Below are 20607 nucleotides of genomic sequence, written 5' to 3' on the forward strand. Positions count from 1 at the left end.
ACTAACTCACAGACAACAAGGTTTTACTGTTTACTCTGTGCAGACACGCTGTCTGTCTTTGCAGCCTTAGTTAACTGTTCAAATTAAGGGACAAATGGTCCTACTGGTAAATACACCCAACCTGATATTATGCTAATGAATCTTGTCAGTGAGGTAGGTGAAGTTAAAAAGTTCTTTGGAGGCTGGTGATTCTGCAAACTCTCCTGTTGTTGCATATACAGGAAATGAGAAATGTAGCAGACATATCTGACGTTCAGAAAAGCCACAGGACTGGGGACATAAAAGGAAACGGATATAGTTACAAAATCTGGAGAAGACACCGGGGAGGTTTGTCATATTGCAAACCAGTAAATGACAATTAACTAAATAATGAAGGTGAAGCTTAAAAACAGAATCATACTTAGAGCACAAGTTTTAAACTAAAAAAAGAAGATGCAAAAATCATGAAACAAAATGTCATGACATAATAAAGTACTACTAATCATAAAAATAAAAAACTGTAAAGGGTTATGCTGGCGGATGTGTCCCTCTGACTTGTCTAATGCAATATACTCATCTCTAATGAGGTACCATATTAGTAAGGAAGAAGTACCTTCTATAGTCATATTCCTGAAATGGCTAAGATATATACCAGTACTTAAAAAAACACTGTCAACATCACTGTACAAAAAACAGAACTGTCTTACTTGCAGCTGTTCTACCCCTAAATGCTAAAACAAGACTCAGCCATTCAAAAAATATTGACAGTAAGGAAAACAATTAATTATATTACAAAGCAAATAAAAACACACCTCAGGCCACAAAAATATGACGTGTATGTGACTGTATCCTGCAAAAGTCTGATGTCCTGTCCAGGGGTAGGGTCTCTTCCTGATACCAGCTGAAAGCCCACATAAGTTCTCCTTCCCTTCTGCCCAGAAATTTATAAAACCAGTCTTTAACAAAATTGTTGCCATCTTTTGGGACACCAGAGACAATAGGAACTGAAAAATGCTTTCTTCTTAATACTTCCAAACTTGAACTGTCATGTGAAACATGAAGATTAACTCCAATAATAAACGCACTCTGATCATAAGCTGATGGAACATTAGAGGTTCATGACTGATATAAATAAAGCCACAATAATAGCCAAAATAAAAAGGCAGAAATTCACAGAAAACATGACCCTGCTGCAAAGTTTCATGATTATGAATCACTCCACTGAGCAGCTGGAAAACATATTCAGAGAAACACCTAACAGCTGTGCTACAATAAGACATATACCAAGAAGAGAACACACAGGTTCTGACCCCCATCCCAGAAAACACATCACACATACATACACACACACACACACATGCAAACACACACACACGCACACACACACACACACACACACACACACACACACAATTATTTACACACGCCCGCACACACATACACACACACACACACACACACACACACACACACACACACACAATTATTTACACACACCTGCACACACAAACACACACACACACACACACACACACACACACACACACACACACACACACACACACATATACATACACACGCCCGCACACACAAACACACACACTCACACACACGCACGCACGGACATACAAACACATGTATGCACACACACACACACACACACACACACACACACACACACACACACACACACACACACACACACACACACACACACACACACACACACACAGGTAGGCAGACAGGTATAAATCAATAATAGCAGATATACCTAATATTCTAAATGGTTTATTATCATTTCCTCAAACCATCTCAGTTCAAGTGTGCACATGTCTGAATCAACTGATTGGAAATCACAACACCGAACACAAAAAATGTAAAATGCAGCATTTCGGTAAAGTCAAAATCTCGAAAATGTCGACTTTACCGAAATGCTGCACTTCTCCTCAACAATACCAAAACACTTTTGCAGGGGGGGGCAAGCCTCCCCTGCACCCCCACACCCCCCTACTAATATATACAGACTCCGAGATTGCACTACAGTGAGGGAAAGGGTACATGTCTGACCCCCACTATAGTGCAATCTACATTCAGAATCTTGAAATTCACAACAGTGAATGCACACTAGCATTCACTGTTGTGCATTTCAACATTTTTTTCATTTTGTCCTATGTTGAACTGAGTGATCGTACATACAGAATTCGAACTGACTCCGATCACCCTTTCAATAGTAAACCATTCTAAATATTTAAATGCAAGTTCTAAGACAAATTTTTTTAAAGTACTGAAAAATACGTACAGTTTATAAATTTCCCCATGAAAAGTTTTAACACTGAGAGAATGCCAGGAACCTGTTATAAAGTATTAAATGAAATGTTATGCTTATTTAAAAATAACAAAAAAGTAAATAAATATGTTTCAAATGCTGCTATGTTTAAAAGTAATAGAAGTACTGCTATAAAACTGATGTAAAAATTCAAATGTGCTTAAGTAGCATTAGTTTTAAATTTTAAGTCCTGAATTTGAAAGCAGACATGCATTCCTTCTTGAAAAGGGGGTAATTTGATGCTGATAAACCAACCAGAGCCCCAAATGCCCACAAAAGATGGGATCTTTTCTTAACGATTAACTCTAAAGGCAAAATTAGTAATCTAGCAATGCTGGGGTACAACGAGTCCTAAACTACCACAAGGTCAAAGAACAGATTAGCCTTTTATATCGGTTAAGATTTTATTTTACCCAGCAAATTGTCAGCATTTCCGTACAAAATGTTCAATTTTGGATAAGCAAAAATGTGAAAGCACTAGCTACCACAGCACTTGTCCCAGTACAGTTGTTTGAGGAAAACAATGAAATATGTCTCAGAGCTGCAGTGAATGAAACTGCACAGTACATGTTACAGATCACAGGCATTAGTGGTTCAAATTAAACATAGCCCGAAAGGTTAAAGGTCAGGAATCAGGTAGTGGTAAACTTCGACTTTCAGCACTTATCACACAAATTATAGTATTGTTCTTTTGCTTGGTTGCTTATTTGTTTACTGCTGCTTGGTGTCATATGAGTTAGGCTTACCTTTACTGTTTGGTATGAACAATATATCAAATAAGAGTACATACATAAAGACCATATTTCAAATATGTGTGGGACAGAGCAAGAGATAGTTGTGGTAAATAAATGCATAGGGACATGGCGATAAGCTGCAACACATGAATGGACTTGATAAATAGTTGATATCCTGATTGAAATCACACTTGCAGTATTCCTGATATATGGGTTATCATTGCTGAAACCTGGCTGGGGTGCCAAAGTTTTATCTTCCCAAGGTCGAATGCTTGACACATGACCCCTGGTTATATGTGTTGAGATACAGAGATGGACATACGAGCATGGATCCTCAGATTATCTCCAAGTCAGTGGCCAGAAGACTACAGAGAGAGGAGACTGGACAGCTAGGAGGGGTGTGGTTTGAATTGGTAAGAAAACTTTCTCATACCCATGTAACAGAGCAGTGGTTAAAGCAAAGGGGGAGAGGAATATGGAGACTGAAGTGAGGTAAAGAAGAGGGGACTGAGGGTGGGATGGAATACTGCAACAGTGATCAGTAGGACATCTACTGTTATGCTAAGTTCTTATGTAACTGTACTATGTCCTAAATGAAATCACTGTTGCAGTATTCTTGACATACGTGTGATTCCCAAAGCTGAAGGAGGAAAGAAGGGCGGTAGCTACTGAGTAGAAGAGTTGTCCAGCAGTCTTCACAGAACTGCCTGACCAAAGGACCTACAGAAAGCATCACTATTTTAGTGTTTGGTAAAGGTGTATACAGAGGACCAAGTGGCAGTCTCTAAGATAGGCCTGGAGTCTAATATTTATGAAATGCTCCTGAAGAAGTCACTGCCCTTGTGGAATGTGCTTTAGGGCGGGAAGGCAGGGAATTATCATAGTGCAAGCAGCAGACAGAGATAGCCTCAGAAATCCAAGCAGCAATAGTTTGTTTACAGACTGCTTAGCCCAGCTTAAGGCTCATAAATGATACAAACAGATGGTCGATCTTTCTGAAGGATTTAGTTTTGTCAATATAAAATCTGAGTTGCCTGTGAATATCCAGAGAATGTAAGATCTCCCCAACCCCCATTTTATGAATGTAAGATCTCCCCACCCCCCATTTTATGAATGTAAGATCTCCCCACCCCCCATTTTATGAATGTAAGATCTCCCCACCCCCCACTTTATGAATGTAAGATCTCCCCACCCCCCACTTTATGAATGTAAGATCTCCCACCCCCATTTTATGAATGTAAGATCTCCCCACCCCCCATTTTATGAATGTAAGATCTCCACACCCACCATTTTATGAATGTAAGATCTCCCCACCCCCCATTTTATGAATGTAAGATCTCCCCACCTCCATTTTATGAATGTAAGATCTCCCCACCCCCCATTTTATGAATGTAAGATCTCCCCACCCCCCATTTTATGAATGTAAGATCTCCCCACCCCCCATTTTATGAATGTAAGATCTCCCCACCCCCCATTTTATGAATGTAAGATCTCCCCACCCCCCATTTTATGACTTGGGAAAGAAAATAGGAAGACGAACAGCCTAAGTGAGGGGCAGCTCATTCACTGCCTCAGGTTTGAAGGGTGGATTAGTAACGAGAGTTATCCTGCCCTTGTGAAAAATAAGAAAAGAGGGAATGTCCATTAGAGCTTATAAAACAGAAACTCTCCTGGCAGAGGTGAGAGCCAAGAGAAAGATAGTTTTCCAAGTACAGAATTTGAGAAAAGCGGAAGATGCTTGTACAAAAGGAAGCAATGTAAGCTTTTCTAACACAAAATTAAGATCCCAAGTGGGAGAGATGGGTTTCCTTGGTGGGTTAAGATGCAGGACTCCCCTGAGGAACAGCTTGACCTCTGCCCTAGCCATAAGTGGAAGGTTAAGAGGAGGCAGGCATTGGTAACTGACAGCTGAACCTTTATAGAAGATAAGGCCAAACCTGATCAAATTAGTTTGCAGAAATACTGCAGTACACATAAACCTTATAAGAGTGGGTCCTGACTATGCTTGTGCCACCAATAGGAAAGCCTTTTCCATTTAGCTGCATACGATTCTCTAGTAGTTTATCTCCTGGCCTCTTACAGGACTTTTACAATCTCTTCAGAGAAGAGGTGTCTTTGTGAAATTAAAATCCTATCATCCACAGGGTCAGATTGAGAGATGGAAGATTTTGCTGGAGCAGCATTCATTTTTGCAAACCTATCAGGCCCAGTTGAAGAGGAATTCTCATGTAATTTCCCTTTCTCATGTGAAACAGTGGGGGAAACTAGTGTTGCCTCGGCCAAAATGCTGCCAGTAAAAGGAGTTCAGGTGTTTCCTTTTGTGCCTTGAGATGAATTTATGGAAGAAGAGACAAAGGAGGAAAAGTGCAGAGAAACTTCCCTGTCCATTTGAAGGAAAAGCTTCTGTCCTCCAAGCTATGGGACAAGGGTCCCTGGTGCAGAACACAGAACTGGGGGATCTGATGGCTGGTAGGGAATTCAAAATGTTCTATCTGAGCAATGCCACACTGAAGGGTTGTCATCTCGAAAACCTGTCTGTTCAAAGTCTGTTTGTGTAGGTCTTCCAGGAAGCAGCTTAGGGTCTGTGCTAGCATATTGTCTTGAGAAGGGATGTATGTAGCTCTGAGTGTCATGTCCATTTGGGTTGCCAGGTTTCATGCTTCCTGTGCTAACCTGCACATTTGTAAAACCTAGTGGCCTCCTTGTTTGTTTATGTATCACATGGCTGTGTGTTGCCTGTGTACACTGGGGTGGCCCAAGTTTCCAGAGATGCGCAAAGATCTGAAGAGCTTGCAGAAGACCCCTCCTTTCCTTCAGAATTACATGTTTCTTCAGGAACAGATGTAGCCATTTCTCCTGCACTTGGTGTGATCCTGTCTATGGTCTCCACACTTTGTTGAGGTTACTGTGTGAACCTGTTAAAGAGGAGGGGGTCATATGAATGGCAGTCCAAGGTTGAGAATGACCTGTCCCTCCCATCGCATAAGTTCCTTCTTGAGACAAGAAAGGAGGGGAATCACAGTGACCAAGGGGTGGCAGTGCTGGGACCATACAAATTTCAGGTACCATTGGATTTTCCTCATGTGAAGTCTGGCTAAGGGGAGCATAGAGATGCTGGCTGCCATAAAACCCAAAGTCCTTAGCATTTCTCTTGCTGAGCAATGGGTTGCAGAAAAGAGATTTTGGGAAGGTATGCATTTTGTATCCAGTTTGCACCCCAAGAAAACCAGATCCTGTATAGGGACCATGTGGGATTTTTTGTATTCTCTTGTAAAACCCAGACCTGTCAGAAGTTGGAAGGTGAAGTGCAGATGCTGAAGAAGGATTTATGGATGGAGAACCTGGATCAGAAGGTTTTCCAGGTAGGGGAAAATTTAGATTCCCTGAGTGCAAGAGAAAGATACTGCTGGAGTAGACACTTTGTGAACACTCTTGGAGCAATGGAAAGGCCAAAAGGCAGAACAGTAAACTGAAAATGTGAGGAGCCAGAGGAAAACCTGATGACTGTCTGACAGGCAGGGCAGCTAGGGATTTGTAGGTAAGTATCTTGTAGATCTAGTGACACTAAGAAAGTTTGGAGTAGGATGAAAGGCAGAATGCTAGGAAGAGAGAGCATTTTGAAAGAAGGTACTTTCAAGTAAGTGTTTAGAAGGGACAGGTCTAGGATGGGTCTCCACTGTCCTTCTTTCTTAGAGACTAGAAAAATCCTGGAATAAAACCCTTTTCCCATGAAGTCCTTTGGGATTTGCTTGATGGTGCACTAATTTAAGAGCTCTTGAATAATGTCCAGGGAGAGCAACAGTCTTTGAGAAAGAGGGGTAATGGACTGAGGGCAGGGTGAGGAGTGCTTTAGAATTAATCACAGGTTTTTGCTTCCGAAAGGGGGGTCTCCCAGCTGGATGTTCCCTATGGGTTTTTTCAGAGTACTTTGTCCTAGATGTGTTTCCTTGTTTCTGAGCTGCCTTAGGATCCCTTCTAATGAAAGATGTATATTTAGGTAGGTAGTTCCTGTGATATCTAGGAACTGAGGAGAGCATGGTTTGTGTGCAGTCTTTCATGATCTTACCTTGGTCTTGGACAGTTTTGAACAGGCTGGCTGCCTGAGGACCAAACAGTAAGTCTTTGTCCAAGTGAAATCCTCAGGAATACATGACTGTGAAGCCATACATATTTGTAAATAACAGATCCAGAGGCAGCTGATATAGAAGTAGCATCGGAACTGCACTTAATGTGTCTGGTGATGAGTGACTTATGAAAGTAAGCTCTGCAGCTGTTTAAGTCTGCTGAAGGAGGGTCCAGTATAACTTTGTTTAAGCATTGCAGTTCAGAGATCAAGTACTTTGTCATTTGAATTTGGTAGCTAATTGCCTTAAAGGCAAAAGTAGCAGAGGTGTAAACCTTCTTTCCCCGTCTATCCACAGTCCTACTGTCTTTGTCCGTAGGTAGGGCATTAGCACTGGGCAGAAGCTTAGAGGGCTTATCTGAAGAGAGAGAGATACGTTATGTCATCAGGCACCTTGTAAAACCTGTCTGATCTTTTAGGAGTCGGTGGTTGAAAATCAGGTGCAGAAGAGGTGCACTAAAAGGTGTTCTGGAAAGCCTCAATGACGAGAAGGACTGAAGAAGGGGCAGGTGCACTCATGTCCAGGATGGTGTAATAACTCTTCTGAACATCAGAGATCTGTATGCATTGCCACTTAAAGTGTTTCATCATGTTCTGTATAGTCTCCCCAAAGAAAGCTTCCTCAATAGGGGAATCCAGTGAGAGGGAGTCCTCTTCATTGGAAAATATTTGTCCTGGAGAATGCAGTGGAAAGAAATAGTCCAGAGAACAGTCAGAGTCAAAGTTCTGTTCTTCATCAGACAAAGAGGAAATCAGGGTAGGTTTTTGAAGAATAGCCTTTGGTTGTGGAAGCCCAAAGGAGGGAGATTTCAAAGACATAATAGCTTTGAACAATCCCTGTGAGAAGTTTATCCACTCCATTTCCCCAGCTGCTGAGGGAGAGGTGGTTGCATATTATGAGGAGAGGTCATGCATCGGACATATGACCTAGGGCAGCTAAAGCTTTGGTAACATGGATGGACATCAGCAGTGACAACCCACCTGTCAGGAATACTGCAACAGTGATCAGTAGGAGATCTACTGTTATGGTAAATTCTTAGGATTACAACTGCACTTTCTTGGTCTGCTGACAACTTTATATGTTCCTCTGTATGTATAAACAAGTAGTTCTGTACAGTAATATATATATTTTGGGTCAGTGATGGCAGAATTAAGATCATTACCAATAGCAGTGCCCTTACTCATATTAAGCTACAGTGTATGGATTACGGAATGGGGGTCACTCATGCAGTGCTGAGTACTAAGCAAAGATGACAAGTTCAGTTTTTGGTTTTGGGAGGCCCCAGCAGGATTAATAAAACTCATGATCGTCCTACAGACTTAAAAAAATGGAGACCTGATAACTATTAACAAGGTATCAATATCATATTCAATGGGGTTCATGCACCAACTAACAAATTCAAAGTTCCAGGGATCCCCCCTGAAATAAATTATCAGATTTATGGTTATGGGCATTACTAATAAAGTTAGACTGCCTCCTGTATGACAAAAGAGCATTTGGGTAAGTGCATCTCAATTAAAACTCAGGGATTCGGGTAGGATTACAAAAATAAGACTAAAGTAAATTCAGTGATGCTAGAAGAACCCAGGAGACTGAAAGACTCAGAAGAATGTAACTGAAGTAATAATCTGGGTGTGCACCTGTAGAAGCAATCCTGTTTGGGCCCCAACAGGAGGAAATAAAATGAGAGGCAAAACAACAGTAACAGAATGAGTTGCCTCAGCAACATTAACTCACTCAAGAACCCTCTACGATTGACAGATTCAAGAGTTAACCCCACCTCCTTATACAAGTGACAGAGTCAGCAAGACACCACATTAGGATTAAAGGAACCAAGGCAGCATCCATCATTACTATGAGGAAACTCACATCAGTTAAATTTTAGTGCAGTCATACAGCCCTGCTTCTCTGCTTATTCTCACTCCACACAATTATTTGACGTTGGCCTAAGCACATCAAATCAAAAGTTATTGTTTTCTGTACAGTCAGAAGCATATTTTAACAGTAACAACAGTGATAATCCTTGTCAATTCTCATTACATTCTTCATTAACACCATGACAATAACTGACTTGTTTTGTCACAAGGGGTGCTCAGCGGCCACAAAGTTTGCAGCTACCTAAAATGGGTATCATGTCACAGACACCTGTATAAAGGTAGTATGCAGTGTATGTTGGACTACAGTTATACTAGGCATCATAATGTCGGGTCTACCACAGGTAGTCGAGCGCACTACAGGGGGTCTACTACAGGTAGCCATGTGCACTACACGTGGTCATGTGCACTACAGTTGGTCTACTACAAGTGGCCATATGCACTTCAGGTGGTAGTGTGCACTACAAGTAGTCATGTACACTACAGGTGGCCATATGCACTACAGGTGGTAGCATGCACTACAGGTAGTCTTGTAGACTGCAGGTGGCCATATGCAATACTGTTGGTTGTGCACACTATAGGTAGTCATGTATACTACAGGTGGCCATATGCACTACAGGTGGTCATGTGCACTACAGGTGGTCTACTACAGGTGGCCATATGCACTACAGGTGGTAGTGTGCACTACAGGTAGTCATGTATACTACAGGTGGCCATATGCACTACAGGTGGTCATATGCACTACAGGTGGCCATATGCACTACAGGTGGTAGTGTCAACTACAGGTAGTCATGTACACTACAGGTGGCCATATGCACTACATGTGGTCGTGTGCACTAATAGGTGGCCATATGCACTACAGGAGGTCATGTGCAATACAGGTGGCCATATGCACTACAGCAGATCATGTGCTAGTGGCTCAAAACACAGATGCTTACTGCCACTTGCTCAAAAAAGCAAGTGCTCCAACTCCTACTACCATAATTTCCTGTTTATATGAAGCTCTCCCAACCCCCAACCCTATAAACTGTGTATCCCTTCCAGAGCCCTAAGTCTAATCCTAAAATCCCTCTCCTGCTCCCTCTCTTTAGCTATTTGTACAAACTCATAATTAAGTTTGAGTGAGAGCAGCAACCTGCATGAGCTACAAGGAGCTCGAGTCCCCGGCTTCAAGAAAATGATTTTCAAGCGATTGGGACTTGAATGCTTGCAGCAGAATCCAAAAAACGATGTTACTGCAGTCATTGTGACACACCTCTATACTTAGTACCTTATACAAAGGTGACAGTGTTAAACAAGTCACACATCTCACCTGGCTGACAATGCAAGAACACAACTCATTATGTCTACTTACTTGTACCATAAGGAATTTCTGTTTCATGGTGTACTGTTTAGGGAGATGGCCTGTACTGGCATTTTCAGTTACTGACATTTCTTACTGTGTGTTTGCATAGTTACACATTTTACTCTTCTTTTACATGTAGTGTTGTGTGGCATGTATGTTTCTAGGAGTGTCACCATTTACACAAGCGCACCGTTTTGCAGCTTGCTTGCAATACGTGTGTATTGTAGAGTTATTGTCAGGATTGTTTTGTTCTACACCACTGCTGTATAAAAAATATTTAAATAATGTGCATGGAAAAATGAGAAAAGCTGTCCTTTCTAGCTGAAATGTATATCTGTTTGGATGAGGAATTGTTAGAATATGTTTAAAATGGTATAACAACAGGGGTCTAGGGAAGTAAATAGCGTGGGAAGAAATAGCCAGGGAATTGTTATGGCTAGGCTTGTATAGGCCCTAGGGCTGTTCGCCTAGTACCAACCTATGAACCTATAATCATCAGTGTTAAATCATGAGTTATAGTAGCTGTAAATTAGCAACATAACACTCAGACGAATAAAATATTTTGTAGAAATGGTTCAAGTTTGTGTTTTGTTTTGTCTACATATGGATATTCTGCCTATAACTGTAGCACCTCTCTCACTTTCTCTCCACAAATAGTGCTAGGGACTAGGTAACAGTTTTTAAAAGGAAATTCTTGTTTTGTTACAGAGTACGTATTAAACTTACACTCAATTCCTCATTCTCTAGACAGGCTAATAATGTATGTTCTTATAACAGAACTAGCTTGCTTGTATTCTTACTAAACATATCTTATCAAATGGGTAAGTTAAGCAAAATGCTTTAATTTAAGGTTAAACAAACAATGCCTTTAATTTTTGAAATCTGAAAATCAACAAAATATGTGCCTCTGTAATAAACATTTTAAGCAGCACTGAAGGTTTCTTCATTTTGATCCTGTTGTTAAAAAAATAGTGGATTAATCAAGGAATATTATGTGAATATGTCCACATAGAAAAAAAAAACAGAAACCATGAAGAAATAAAGCAGAAATGAAATGTGACAAAGTTAATTGTTCACAAAATCAAATTTAAGTTCAACATTTGAAGAATACCCAAGTACATATTGTAAAATCATTTGGAAATCTTGACAAACTGCTTTTCATTATATTTTGTAAATTGTAGAAACCTTTGGAGTACAGCAAAGAACATACTAAACTTTGTTCCAAAGGTCACTTAACTACCCCTTTTACAAGGTTCAAAAGGATACAGATAGTGTGTTTTTTAATGCAGTAGCAGTTAAAGGTACAAAGCAGAAGAACGCAGTACTGAAAGCACTTCGCAGATCATTTTTCTGGATGACACATAGACTGAAAGTCTTGGTCTTGCAGGAAGCTCTAAGTGTAGGTGTAATAAAGCAGCTGTCTTGTTACAAAATAAAAATAACTTAAATACGCATTGGAAAGAAGGCATCGATTGGACAACAGTAAACTTATGGATTTGTAGGAGATAGTTATGCGGAGATAGTTTAGTTATCATTTGATCTTACTTCCTGAAATATATCATCCGGCTTGTCTCCCCTGTGAAAGGTAAGGTACTATATATATGAATAAATCACTTGATTGTTATACTATGGCTGTTCTTATTAAATGCAGTTTATTATGAATATGTATACATAGTGCATTGTTATAAAACCCATTTTGTTCAGTCTTGTTTATGGTACTTTTCAACTACTGGCTTGTTTGCAAAGGTTGAACATTAGAAGTCACAGCATAGTAATGCAAACGCTGGAAAAGGCTCAAGTTACAGATGCTATCTCGGTAATCTCTGGCATGGCAGGATGATAAATTACTTTTAAAATGCAGCACACTGGGACATGTGAGAAAAGAATTAACAAGCAGTAAAGGACAACTAAAAAATGTTAAGGGCTAGGGGAATGCCATAGCAAGATCAGAGTTGTGAGCAGTAGACAGACTAATTGTAGAAAAAGTGAGAGGAGGAAAAAGCATTGGCTGTGCCCCTTATGACCCCCCCCAAGGTTGATTGGCAGCTCAGGAACTTTAAGAGTTGGTACAGGGGAAGGGGCAGTGCTTCTTGCCCACCTTAGAATAGAAGGATCGACAACTGCTTCAGAGGGGAGACCATGACCTGTGCTTTCAGGAGTAGTGAAATGGACAGCAGGCCAGATCCTGCAAACATGGTAGCACATAAGCATCTCCAAAAGCAAGTGCAATGCAGAGGTCACAGCTGTGGTGGGATACCTAGGGCTAAGCCCAAAACACAGATCCTCATACTAATGATAGCACCACCCCTGGTTCTTGACCTTTGCCTGAGAGGAACAAATCAATCACAGTACTTTCGCGCGCCCCCCTCCCCCAGGAAATGAATGGATCACGGCAGAGTTGTGGGGAGGTTAGACAGTCAGGTTGGGGAGAGAATCCTAGTGTAAAAGAGGAGTCTGATGCAGGTTATGACAAATGACATGGGGAAATAAGTAGGGAGATTGGGAAGAGTGGAATTCATACAGCAATCTGGCACAGGAGATGTGTATGCATAAATATATAAATATATATATATATGGTGCACACACAGACAGACAAACAGATAGACAGATGTATACACACACGTAAGCAGACCCACTAAGCTTGGAGGTACTCTACAGTAGAAACTTGAGAGAGGAAGAAATGAAAATAAAAGATTTACTCACAGAGAGGCAATACATAAGATCAGATGAAATTCAACAGTTATGAGAGAGTCACGGAATAAAAAAATACCATGAAGCTAATCACTTAGCAGTGCCTGCTTATCTGGAGGATTTATCTAAATTTGTGATCACTGCAATAGTGGTTGCCTCTGCAGGATACTGTTAGTGGTTCTGTCAATGAGCATGGCTACTGAGGCCAGCTGCAAACACAAGCTGAACTTAAGGCAGTGTAAAACCTAGTAAAGGTTCACTGTCCAGAGCTGCTATTGCCTTTGAAGTTTATAAAACTCATGCAAAATCAATAATTCTGAATTAAACAATTTCAAATGGAAAAATTCTCCTTAAACTCTGTCTGATGGGCTATCCACATTCACTTGTAATATCAGCAGGCCTGACACTGGCACAGCTCATATATATATATATATATATATATATATATATATATATATATATATATATATATATATATATATATATATATGGACTATATTATAACATCGAATTTTATAAAGTTCGAATGTTATAATATCGAACCAGTTTTGTCGAACGCTGAAAACAGCGAAGGTGCAGGACACCGAATTCTTTCCCAGGGAAAGAATTCGGTGGGCCGTTGCTGTGGCTTTGCTGTTTTCAGCATTCAATATGTTGGAGCGTTACAGGTTGGGTTCAGGTAAGTGTGCGATTGTGTGTAGGTTAGGGTTAGGGGGCGGGTTAGGTGAGTTAGGGTTAGGGTTAGGGAGCGTATCAGGTAAGTGTGCGGTTGTGTGTAGGTTAGGGTTAGGGGGTGGGTTAGGTGAGTTAGGGTTAGGGCGTGGTTGAGGTGAGTGTGTGATAGTGACGGACCTTAGGGTTAGGACTGGGTTAAGATAAGTGGATAGATAGTAGTGTATGTAAAGTTTAGTTTAGGTTTAGGTGTAAGATTTTAAGTGTATGTGTGTGGACTGCTGTTTTCTGTGTGTGTTTGTGTTGTGTGTATGTTTCTCGGAATAGCGATTTTTTTCCCTGGGAAAAAAAATCGCTATTCTGACTGCTCGATGCTTGCGGATTTCGATGTTTAGGGTTCTATATTATAACATTGGATCTTTGTAGATTTCAATGTTATAATATAGACCCATATATATATATATATATATATATATATATATATATATATATATATATATATGTATATATGTATATATATATATATATATATATATATATATGTGTGTGTGTGTGTGTGTGCATATATATTGCATACACGTCTATATATATATATATATATATATATATATATATATATATATATATATAAAAAATATATACATATAAAACACACACAAATATATATGTGTGCGTATATATATATACACATATATATAAAACGTACATGCATACACACACAAATATATGTATATATATATATATATATATATATATATATATATATATGCACACACACACACACACACACACACACACAAAGATATATATTACACACACACGTCTATATACATACACACACACACACACACACACACACACACACACACTCACACACACACATATATATATATATATATATATATATATATATATATATATATATAAAACACACACGCACACACCAGTATATATATCTATATATGGGATCCGGACAGATGCTCAACTAGCATATGTCCGAATCACAAAACATTGATCACAGATACACGAAAGTGCTTAACATTGCAAAGCGCTTCCATATATGTGTGCCTGTTTCGTAAATCAGACTACAGTGCGGGTAAGGGAAAATTCCCTTTTCCCCACTGTAGTGCGATCTCAGAGTGAGAATATTAAAGTAGGGGTGTGTGGGGGGTGCAGGGGGGGCAAAGCCCCCGCTGCAGAAATATAGATTTTTTTTTTTAACTACACATACAAGGAAGCTCTTTTTGATGTTAAGTGCTTTCGTGTATGTGTGTTCGATGTTTTGTGATTCAGACATATGCTAGTTGAGCACGTGTCCTACATCCATATATATATATATATATATATATATATATATATATATATATATATATATATATATGTACATATCTATATGACAACTTCTGTATACCTATCAGATGTGGCATAGCTCTAAACTCATTAACAATTAAAATACTGATAAAGCTGTTAGAAAACAGCAGCTAATTAAGAAACCCACTTGCAGCTACAGCAGGCCCTGTGTGGGAGAATGCAGTTCATGGTGGTGGCTATTAGGACAGTCAAAAACGGGGAAGGCAAGCAGGAGGAAAACAGCTAAGCGAAACTGTTAAGAACGAATAGGATGGGCGAGGGAAAGGTAGGCTGATATTTTGTGAGGCAGCAGCCCAGTTCTATGTAAGCAGTAATGCCCGACAGGGTGTGTGTTAATGTGTAATTAACACTGCACCCCTGGAAGGGTGTTAATTGCACATTAACACACACCCTGGAGCGCATTATTGCGCTTAGAGAATGGGCTCTGTAAAATTGTTGTGTTTTACTTACTTATTTTTTTTAAGTACTATATTATTTTTTATATATATATATTATTGATGTAAAATAGTTCCTCCACCTAATATTTCAAAATTTTGTAGTATATGCTAATGGTGTTGGAGGAAGCATTTTACATCAAAAATATATAAAAAATAATATAGTACTTAAAACACAACAATTTACAGAGAGCCATTTCTCTTTCTCTCTTTCTCTCATACACACTCTCTTTTGCTTTCACACACACACATACATATAGACAGGTCTATATTATAGATTTGAACACTTAAAAATTTGAATCACTAAAGATCAAACTTTTAAATGTTCGAATATACTAAAAAAGAATATTTAAAAAATAAAGCAAAGGGTTTAACCAGGGGGCAAGCCACCCTGCACCCCCACACCCCACTACTTAAATATACCAACTCAGAGATCGCACTTCAGTGTGCTACAGTGCAGAAATTGAAAATTTCCCATTTCCTACACTTTAGCGTGATCTTGGTATTGGTATATTTAAGCAGCGGGGGTGCAGCCCCCATGTGGGGGGTGCAGGGGGGCTTGCCCCCCTACTTACACCCTTTAGTTTTTCTTTTTATTTGTTTTGTTTTTTTTCTTCAATTTTTTAATATATTCGAACATTTGAAAGTTCGATCACTAAAGTTCAATCTTTAGTGATTCGAACTTTTAAGCGTTCTAATATATAATATATAATATAGACCCCATATACACACAGTTTCCTCTGGTTTCATACTCGCATTCATTCACACAAGCATAATTTTCAGCCTCTTAGCACAAATAATCTGGACAAAGCCAAAATTAATTGGGAAGAAAGCCCCAAAAACAATGACAAATTTTAAATGTTGCTCTTATAAACTTAGAAAGTTGCTAGAATAAAAAGTCTTGTCTTAAAATGCATTTTCTGAAAGATATAAAGCCTGAAACTCAAATGCCTGCCATTATTTAGTGAATTCACTCCACACTGATTTGTCACAAAACTTCAGAAAACCACAAATATTATGAGAAACAGACAAAAAAATATGAGGCAAAAATCTGGACATTCTGTGAAAATGTGGAGAGTTGAGAGCTATGCACACAAGACAACTCTCTCTCTCTCTCTCTCTTGGTCTCACAGACACACTCTCTTCTGCTTTCATACACACATTCACTCACAAATGCAGACAGAAACATAAACACACTCATACACATGCATATGCACACATAAACTATTTTTTTGTTTATTTTTTTTTTACTGTCGCTAAACAGCAAAAGCACTGCTTAGTGAGTTCAAAGCAATGATTTCTCCTGTCCACCTGGTAAATCTGGGCATACTGGGGCAATGCAGGAATTGCCTCATGTACACAGACAACCCTCTTCTCCTACCACCCAACACTACAACCTGCGAGAGATGCACTTACATAGCCAAACTGGATGCAAAGCTCTCTCCACCCAAGATTGTGCTAGACAGTCAAGAGAAGGTTAACACCCACACTACACCTCGAGCAACACATAGCCCTTCTAAACCCACACCACCAACACCCACACATAAACACTAAATTCATATATGTGGAGGCCCTTAACATTAACCTGCCCAAGCAACAAGGACCTCTGAAGCTGAAATGCAAACAAACACCAATCACAACCAAAGTGTCACATAGCACACAACACCACTGTACCACCCAACAACACCCCCTAAGGCAAGACAACGTACCCAACACTTTAGTCATAGGTGACTCTATAGTCAGGCATACTGATGTTACACTCACCAGGCTGAACAAGGAGATACAGTAAGTTGCCTGTCAGGTGCCAGGATCCACCACATAATGCATACACTCAAGTCACTCCACAACAAGTGCAAATACGACTCTGTCATTATCCATGTTGGAGTGAATGACTTGAGACGTACCTCCCTGGGCTACATGAAAAGAGACATGGAAGAGCTCTCTGATTATGTGACCCAGGCAGGTATGACCCTAGCCCTGAGTAGCATCCTGCCTTCACCAAGAATGATACCACAGTATAAGGACAAAAATGATTGACTTCAACAATTGGCTAAGCTTCTGGTGTCATTCAAAGGGGATCCAGTATCTGTCTGCCTGGGATGACCACGATGCTTTGCCAAAGATGGTCTACATCTGGTGTCATTCAAAGGGGATCCAGTATCTGTCTGCCTGGGATGACCACGATGCTTTGCCAAAGATGGTCTACATCTGTCACCCCTGGGATTCAGGTTACTGGCTAAAGCTCTTGCCACCCCTATAGTGCCTTTTTTAGGCAAGGTTCAAAGGACAAAACCACCACTGTAATAGATACAGGCATGCAAAATCTAAAGGTAATGCTACTCAATGCTAGAAGTCGAAAACTCAAAATGCACTCTCTTGAGGCACTCCTAAAATTGGAAAACATTGATATCTGTGCAGTAACTGAGACCTGGTTCAAGGCTCCAGAGAGCACCCCTGCAATACCAGGCTACAACTATTTCCACACTTTTCGGCCACAAAACCAGGACCAAAACACTAAAGGTGGAGGAGTGTCCATATTCACCAAGGATATTCACAACACCAGGCTAGTTGCCCAACATAATGCATCTGAAATTCCCCAGGTGCAACTAACACTAGGTAAGACTGCAGTCCAAATTGTAGCTTGCAAAAGATTCCCCACCATGCCCCAAGATTCTCACTACACCTTTCTAAACATACTGGAAAATATTAAGATACAACCAAACAAACTAATACTGGGTGATTTCAACTACCCTGCCATTAACTGGGAAAACTACTCGTGTACCAACACCTTTGCCCAACGGTTCTTGGAATTCATAAATTCCAACGCCCTGGATCAACTAATCCACAGTCCCACCAGGGGCTCCAATATCCTAGACCTGATCATTGCCAACATGGGAAATCAATGCTCCACACCTATGGTCACCCGCTCATTGGTCAGGTCTGAACATAAGCTAATCACTCTTGACATCCATATCCCACCTCCATCCCCCAGTAAGGAAAGCTCTGTATAAAACTTCTCCAAAGCCAACTTCATGCTACTCAAATCAGAAGTGACAAACTTCGTGACACCCATGCAGATGGAAACTGAAAGTTTGACTGCTGAATCCTACACTAAGGCACTGTACGTGCACATCCACTCATGCATGAATTGTGCCATCCCCAATAGAACCAAGATGCTCTCCTCCAAAACAAGGAAGCCAATCTGGTGGTCCCTTGTCATAAACAAACTTTGCAACAAAAGGAAGAAACTGTTGCAGAAAAGAGGAAAATCCCAGGATGCAAAAAACTCCCTTACTAGCCTCAGTAAAAAGCTGAGATCCCTCATAAAATCCTCCAATGCTAATTAGGAAAATAAAATTGCCAAATATTCCAAAGACAACAACAAAGCTTTCTATAGGTATGTCAAGAATCTAAATGGCAATGCTCAGATCTGCTCTGAGCTACAACAGAATGGCATTAAATATACTGATCCCAACGGTATTGCCAATATCCTGGCAGATCGATTCAGTGCAAACTTTACCCCCCTCTCACCCCCTAAAGGGCCCATCTCAATACCGAAAGATTGCCAAATTCCGGTAATAATGGCCACACAGGTAAAATACACACTCTCCAAAGCTAAGAATACAGCATCTATGGGACCAGATGACATCCCAGGCTGTGTACTATATGAACTACAAAATTAACTGGGACCTCACCTAAGTGTCATGTTTAATCGTAGCCTCACCTCAGGCTTTGTGCCCACTGAGTGGCGCACAGCTACAGTTATCCCACTCCACAAGAGGGGATCCACCTTGGATCCCGGGAACTACCACCCCATCTGTCTGATGAGCTTGATCTGCAAGGACATAGAACATATTATTATGGACCTTATAAACAAAGACATTGGCAACCTTCAAACACTGGACACCATGCAGTTTGGGTTTGTGAAGGGCCAATCTTGTCTCCTGAACCTGATTGACTTCTTCGAATCAGTCTCTAGAGCTGTGGACAAGGGTAAGGTGGTCCACACAGCCTATCTGGACCTTGCCAAGGTCTTCAACACCATCCTCCACTCTGGAATCATAGATAAACTTACTAAGCTGGGCATTAATCCCTATGTCACTCGATGGGTTGCCAACTGGCTCACTGACAGAACCCACACTGTAAAAGTAGCCGACTCCAAATCCAGCTCCAGACAAGTGACAAGTGGAGTACCTCAGGGTTCAGTCTTGGGACCGCTCTTGTTTGGAATCTACTTCTCTGAATTACAGGCCAACACTAAGGGACTCTGGCTAACAAAGTTAGCAGATGACTGCAAACTGGGAGCCATTATTGAATCCCCAAATGATGTGGATATCCTACAAAAGAGCCTTAAAGAAAAAGATGTTTGGTGCCAGAGCCATGGGCTCAAGCTCAATGCCAAGAAATGTATAGTTATCCCCTTTGGGGAAAAAACTTGTACCCATGAATTACCACATAGGTGGCAGTACACTAAACACTGAAAGTGTGATAAGAGACTTAGGGACACAGGTGGACAGTGGTTTCATCTTCCATAACCACATCGCCACAACAGTCAGAAAATCCTTCTATGTGGCACACCTCATCACTAAGGGCTTTTCATCTAGAAAAAGGAGGTCATTGTCCCACTGTACGCATCCCTCATTAGACCATTATAGAATACAATGCCCAGTTTGGTATGTACCTCTCAAGACATCTGCAACAACTGGAAACACAGCAGAAATACCTCACTAAAAGAATCACAGGCCTAAAGCAGATGCCCTATGCTGACAGTCTAAAAAAACTCCACTTCGACTCTGTCACATATCGTCTACTCAGAGGCGATCTCTGCTTAACATACAAGGCCATGTCAAACCCAGAGCTGTTGGACAAGCTACACTTAAAGAAATCCCAATCCCTCAGAGATACACGCTCCAGGGATCTAAACCTTGTCATCACAATGAACAAAACATGCTGGAGGGATAGGTTCCTAACCCAGAGACTCCCCAGACTCTGGAATAGACTGCTCATACATGTCAAGCAGAGTGCCTCTTTGGCCCTCTTCAAAAGGAACCTTTATG

The 20607-nt window shown here is 40.5% G+C and overlaps 1 protein-coding gene across 1 annotated transcript in view; it reads left to right on the forward strand.

Annotated features, from left to right (window-relative positions):
• Positions 1-11682: 11682 nt before the first annotated feature.
• Positions 11683-20607, forward strand: part of LOC122791668 (butyrophilin subfamily 2 member A2-like) — a 327760-nt gene continuing 318835 nt past the window's right edge. Inside the window, exon 1 of the mRNA XM_044059499.1 lies at positions 11683-11967. The gene's annotated coding sequence lies outside the window, so the exon portion shown is untranslated. The remainder of the gene's footprint in view (positions 11968-20607) is intronic.

This window comes from Protopterus annectens, chromosome 17.part0 (genome assembly GCF_019279795.1).
Source record: "Protopterus annectens isolate FY-2018-M chromosome 17.part0, PAN1.0, whole genome shotgun sequence".
NCBI lineage: Eukaryota > Metazoa > Chordata > Ceratodontiformes > Protopteridae > Protopterus > Protopterus annectens.